General features: G+C 41.5%; 1 pseudogene; it reads left to right on the top strand.

Annotated features, from left to right (window-relative positions):
- Positions 1–1,369: 1,369 nt before the first annotated feature.
- LOC117707045 (protein PIMREG pseudogene) lies at positions 1,370–2,029 on the top strand (annotated as a pseudogene).
- Positions 2,030–6,843: the final 4,814 nt, after the last annotated feature.

The following is a 6,843-nucleotide window of genomic DNA, read 5'->3' as shown; positions in this document are numbered from 1 at the left end:
AATCTTCATTAAAATTCCAACTCAGTTTTTCACAGAGCTGGGAAGAGTAATTCTCAACTTCAACTTTATATGGAAAAAACATAATGGAATACCAAAAGCAATTCTCAAACTCTCAACATTAAAAGAACTTCTGGAGGAATCACCATCCCTGACCACAAGCTGTACTACAGAACAGTAGTGAAAAAAAAAAAAAAAAAAAAAAAAAAAAAAAAAAAAAAAAAACTGCACAGTTTTGATTGGTACAGAGAGAGAGAGATCGATCAATGGAATACAATCAAAGAATCAGAAATAAACCCACACATGTATGGAAACTTGATCTTTGACAATGAAACCAAAGCCATAAAAAGAAAGAGAGAGAAAGAGATTACCAGTGGCTAAGCCTTTAAGTTTAAAAGTTTGCAAATGTGTCTGAAAATCTTCTGTAAAGCAAAGGACACTCTCAATAAGACAAAACAGCAACATACAGATTGGGAAAAGATTGTCATTAACTCTCCATTCAATAGAAGGCTAATATCCAAAATTTATAAAGCACTCAAGAAGTTAGCCTCCAGAAAATTAAATAACCCAACTCAAAAAAAGAGGGGGTGGGCTACAAAGATAAACAGAGAAATCTCAGTTAGGTGTCTCAAAAGCCCCAAAATCACTTAAAGAAATGGGTGAAACATTCAATAAAAATGTGTTAGGTCCATTTGACTCATAATTTTGATTAGTTTCTTTACTTCTCTATTTATTGTTTCTGGATTACCTCACAATGGATGAGTGAGGGATATTGAAGCCTTCCATTATTAATGGGTGTGTTCAGTGTACAATTTAAGCTTTAGCATGTTCCTATTACAAATGTGCAATCCATTTCATTGGGGACATAAATGTTCAGAACTGATATACCATCTTGTTAGATTTCCCTGTGATGAATATGAAGGCCTTTCTCTATCTCTTTTGATTAATTTTTTTGGAAAGTCTATTTTGTTAAATAATAGAACGGATACTCCATCTTTGTTTGTTTTTGAGGGGGTAATGGGAAAGAAGAGGAGGTTGGGATTGGGATGTAATGTGAATAAATAAATTATTTAGAAAATACATACAGTTTCAAATGATTCTATAGCGTATAAGCTAAATCAAATTAAATGTTCACATCATTCAACTTTTAACACAAGGATAGCAACTTAAATTTAAATCTCTTTTGTTCCTATGTTTACCATTCCAGACACCAGGGAATATAAGAGGTTCCCAGGACCCAATGGGGACGACCTTAAAAGAAATTTGAAATAGTAGAGAAGAAAATCAGCGGCAGTGGGCTAGAAGAGGGTGTCTTCTGATCCGGGTATCAAGCCGGGAGGATCTAGCGGCCAGAAGAAACTGGACCAAGCACATGGCGTCTCAGTGGCAGGGCATGAGGACCTCCGTGCGCAGACGATCACTCCTAAAGGAGGAACTGCTAGAAAAGGAGGTGACCCGATCTGCTGGGGGTCATCTGGAGACCCGTCCCTTGAGCTCCCTATGCAGACAGTTCCAAAGGAGGCTGCCACTGAGAGCGGTCAGCCTGAACCTTGGCAATGGCCCCTCCTGGAAACGCCTGGAAAGTCCAGAGCCAGAGCAGCAAGGTCTTCAGGCTGCAGCTCGCTCAGCCAAAAGCGCCTTGGGTGTCATGTCCCAGAGGATCCAGGAGTCCTGTCAAAGTGGCACCAAGTGGCTGATGGAGACACAGGTGAAAGTGAGGAGGAAGCGAGGAGCCCAGAAAGACAAAGGGTCACCACCACCCAGTCTGAGCCAGAAGAATACTCGGCTATGCAGGTCCAACCGGGATGCTAGAATTGGGGGACATCCTCGCCTCTCTGGCCAGATGGGTCCACACGCCCATCGTCGTCAGCGGCTAAGGAGGGAGGCTGCCCTTCGGAGCCCCTGTTCCTCCAGAGAACCTCTCTGCTCTCCCAGTGAGTCTGGCAGCGACCTAGAACCTGTGGAAGCTGGAATCCAGCGTCTTCAGAAGCTGTCTCAAAAGCTGGACAAAGCCATCAAGGCTGAAGAGTAGTGACATGACCGACCGTCTCCCTTATCTGGGAATGAGGACAGCAAGCAAGCATTCTACAGGAAGCCGGCTCTGCCCAGCCACTAAGCCACCAGGATGTCCATGCCACCCAACCCATGAACTTCCTGGAGGCGGCATTGGGTTTATCAGCATCCCAGGCCACTGCTAACAAGGACTTGACTAACATGAGATCCAGAACCCATCTACTTCAGCCATATCTGGGCCCACTAATAACCACTGGCCACAGCCTGAGAGTGATTTAGGAAGACCTTGAAGAGGTGACAGGAACTGCCCATGTTCCCCCAGTGGACTCTTGGATTTAGGCACACTCATCCGGCTCTCCAGCCTCAGTTGTCCATCCATATTAGGAATGTACCAGAGGATGCTAGATAGTTCTGAGTCTTGAAACTAGTACCAAGGCCCTGTAGGAGTCATCTCACGAACCCTCCCCCTGTATTCCCAGGGCAGAGATTCTGGAGGACCTACTTTCACTGCTACTCCCCACCCCCAGAACCCCACAGGAAGAGAGGAGATATTTGCAAGCCTTGGCTCATGGAGCCTACTTCTAAGCTCCATGTGGGGGCACTATGGTGTGCAGGGAGGGGAACACTGTTCGAAAGCAGTTTCTTCTCTTTGTAAATTATTTAAGAAATCTGCTATGTCGTTCTATTAAAAAGATACCAGTGGGGGGAAAAAAAAGAAATAGTAGGGAAATGGAACCACCACCAGTAAAGAGACATGGCCACCAGATGAAAGATGGTACCACCTACACATTTTCAAAATTTTTGACCCAGAATTGAGCCTGTATAAAAAAAATTCAGGGACAAAATTGAAGTAGAGATTAATCAAAAGGCCATAAAGTGATCGCCCAAACTTGAGATTCATTGCATACACAGGCATCAAACCTTGAAACTATTGCTGATGCCATATTTTGCTTGCAGACTAGAGATTGATATAGCTATTCTCTGAGAGGCTCTATTAACAACTGACTGAGGCAGATGCAGTTAATTATAGCCTAAGATTGGACTAAGCTCAGAGACCTCTATGAAAGAAATAGAGGAAGGGCTGAAGGAGCTGAAGGATATTGCAACCCCATAGGAAGAACAAAACTATCTACTCACCAGACACCTCAGGGATCCAAAGGTCTAAATGACCAACCAAAGAGCATACATGGACTAGTCTGTGTCCCCTGCTACATACGTACAAGAGGACTACCTTGTCTAGCCACAGTGGGAGTGGAGGTGCTTTGCTGTGTGGAGGCTTGATTCCCAGAGAAAGGAGGTGGTAGAGAGTACAGGTAGCAGTGAGTGGGTAGGTGAGGGATCAAACTTATAAAGGAAAAGTTGATAGTGAATGTGACTGGGGACTTGTGGGGTGGGCAGAAAGGGGGATAACAGTTGAAATGTAAATAAATAAAATAATTTAAAATGAATATTTTACCCAAACATAAAAGAATATACCTTCTTCTCAGCACCTCACGTATCCTTCTCAAAAGCTGAAAATATAGTCAGTCACTAAGGAAGCCTCAAAAGGCAGAAGAAAATTAAAATAATGCCTTATATCTTTTTCCCTTCTTCTTTTTATTGGATATTATATTTACATTTCAAAATTTTATCCCCTTACCCCATTCCCCCCACCACCCAGTAGCTCCTTATTCCATCCCCCCTCCTCCTGCTTCTATGAGGGTGTGCCCCAACCTACCCTCCAATCCCACCTTCCCACCCACAGATTCCCTCCCACTCAGTGTTCAGCCTTCATGGGACCAAAGATCTTCTTTCTCACCTATGCCCAACAAGGCCATCCTCCCCTACATATACAGATGGAGTCATGTGTCCCTCCCTATGTGCTCCTAGGCTGGTGATTTAGACCCTGGGGAGCTCTGGCTGGTTGGTATTGTTGCTCTCCTCGTGGGGCCACCAACCCTTTCGGCTCCTTCAGTCTTCTAACTTCTCCATTGGGAACCCTTGATCAGATCAATGGTTAGCTGTGAGTATCTGCCTCTGGGTATGTCAAACTCTGGAGGACCTCTAAATAGACAGCCCTATCAGGCTCCTGTCAGCATGCACTTCCTGTCATCCATATCAGCGTCTATTTGTGGTGACTGCACATGGGATAAATACCCAGGTGGAATGGTCTCCAAACAGCCTCCCCTTCAGTTTTTGACCCACACTTTGTCTCCATATTTGATCCCTTGGGTATTTTGTTATACTCCTTCTAAGTAAGACCTAGGCATCCATACTTGTTCCTTCTTCATGAGCTTCATGTCATCTGGTAGTTGAATCTTAGTTGTTTCAAACTTTTGGGCTAATATCTGCTTATCAGTGAGTAAATACCATGTGTGTTCTTTTGTGGTTGGGTTACCTCACTCAGGATGATATTTTCTAGTTCCATACATTTACCTAAGAATTTCTCGAATTCATTATTTTTAATAGCTGAATAATATTCCATTGTGTAAATGTCCCCCATTTTTTGTATCCATTCCTCTGTTGAAGAGCATCTGGGGTCTTTTCAGCTTCTGGCTGTTATAAATAAGGCTGCTATGAACATAGTGGACCATATGTCCTTGTTATATGTTGGAGCATTTTCTGGATATATGCACAGGAGTGGTATAGGTGGGTCCTCAGGTAGTGTTATGTTCAATTTTCTGAGGAACTGCCAGACTGATTTCCAGAGTGGTTGTACCAGCTTGCAACCCCACCAACAAAGGAGGAGTATTCCTCTTTCTCCACATCCTCGCCAGCATCTACTATCATCTGAGTTTTTGATCTCAGCCATTCTTACTGGTGTGAGGTGATATCTCAGGGTTGTTTTGATTTGCATTTCCCTGATGACTAAGGATGTTGAGCATTTCTTAAGGTGCTTCTCAGCCATTCTAGTTTTCTCAGTTGAGAATTCTTTGTTTAGCTCTGTACCCCATTTTTAATGGGGTTCTTTTGTTGTCTGGCATCTAACTTCTTGAGTTCTTTGTATATATTTGATATTAGCCCTCTATTGGATGTAGGATTGGTAATGATCTTTTCCCAATCTGTTGGTTGCCATTTTGTTTTATTGACAGTGTCCTTTGCTTTACAGAAGCTTTGCAATTTGATGAGGTCCCATTTGTCAATTCTTGCTCTTAGAGCATAAGCCATTGGTGTTCTGTTCAGGAACTTTTCCCCGGTGCCTAGGTATTTGAAGGTCTTCCCCACTTTCTTTTCTATTAGTTTCAGCATATCTGGTTTTATGTGAAGGTCCTTTATCCGCTTGGACATGAGCTTTGTACAAGGGAATAAGAATGGATTGATTTGCATTTTTCTACATGCTGACCTCAAGTTGAGCCAGCACCATTGGTTGAAAATACTGACCTTTTTCCACTGGATGGTTTTACCTCCTTTGTCAAAGATCAAGTGACCATAGGTGTGTGGGTTCATTTCTGAATCTTCAATTCTATCCTATTGATCTTCCTGCCTGTCTCTGTACCAATACCATGCAGTTTTTATCACTACTGCTCTGTAGTACAGTTTGAGGTCAAGGATGGTGATTCCCCCAGAAGTTCTTTTATTGTTGAGAATGGTTCTGGTTATCCTGTTTTTTTTTTTTTTTTTTTTTTGTTATTCCAAATGAATTTGTAAATTGCTCTTTCTATCTCTATGAAGAATTGATTTGGAATTTTGATGGGGATTGCATTGAATCTATAGATTGCTTTTAGCAAGATGGCCATTTTTACTAAGTTAATCCTGCCAATCCAGGAGCATGGGATATCTTTCCATCTTCTGAGATCTTCTTGGATTTCTGTCTTCAGACACTTGAAGTTCTTGTCATACAGATCTTTCACTTGCTTGGTTAGATTCACTTCAAGATATTTCATATTATTTGTGGCTATTGTAAAGAGTATCATTTCCCTAATTTCTTTCTCAGCCTGTTTATCCTTTGAGTAGAGGAAGGCTACTGATTTGTTTGAGTTGATTTTATATCCAGCCACTTTGCTAAAGTTGTTTATCAGGTTTAGGAGTTCTCTGGTGAAAGTTTTAGGGTCACTCAAGTATACTATCTTATCATCCGCAAATAGTGAAAATTTGACTTCTTCCTCTCCTATTTGTATCACTTTGACTTCTTTTTGTTGTCTAATTGCTCTAGTTAGGACTTCCAGTACTATATTAAATAGGTAAGGTGAGAGTGGGCAGCCTGGTCTAGTCCCTAATCTTAGTGGGATTGCTTCAAGTTTCTTTCCACTTAGTTTGATGTTGGCTACTGGCTTGCTGTATATTGCTTTTACTATGTTTAGGTATGGGTCTTGAATTCCTGATTTTTCCAAGACTTTTAACATGAAGGGATGTTGAATTTTGTCAAATGCTTCTCAACATCTAGTGAGATGATCATGTAGGTTTTTTTTTCTCTGAATTTATTTATGTAGTGGATTACATTGATGGATTTCCGGATATTAAACCATCCCTGCATTCCTGGGATAAAGCCTACTTCATCATGATAGATAATTGTTTTGATGTGTTGTTGATTCAGTTTGCGAGAATTTTATTGAGTATTTTTGCATCAATATTCATAAGAGATATTCGTCTGTAGTTCTCTTTCTTTGTTGGGTCTTTCTGTGGTTTAGGTATGAGCATAATGGTAGCTTCATAGAATGAATTGGGTATTTTTCCTTCTGTTTCTATTCGATGGAATAGCTTGAAGAGAATTGGTATTAGGCCTTCCTTGAAGGTCTGATAGAATTCTGCACTAAAACCATCTGGTTCTGGACTTTTTTTGGTTGGGAGACTGTTAATGACTTGTTCTATTTCTTTAGGGTTTATAGGACTGTTTAGATGGTTTATCTGCTCCTG

This window comes from Arvicanthis niloticus, chromosome 1, assembly GCF_011762505.2.
Source record: "Arvicanthis niloticus isolate mArvNil1 chromosome 1, mArvNil1.pat.X, whole genome shotgun sequence".
Classification (NCBI taxonomy): Eukaryota; Metazoa; Chordata; class Mammalia; order Rodentia; family Muridae; genus Arvicanthis; species Arvicanthis niloticus.
This window is presented reverse-complemented; position numbering and strand designations above follow the sequence as displayed.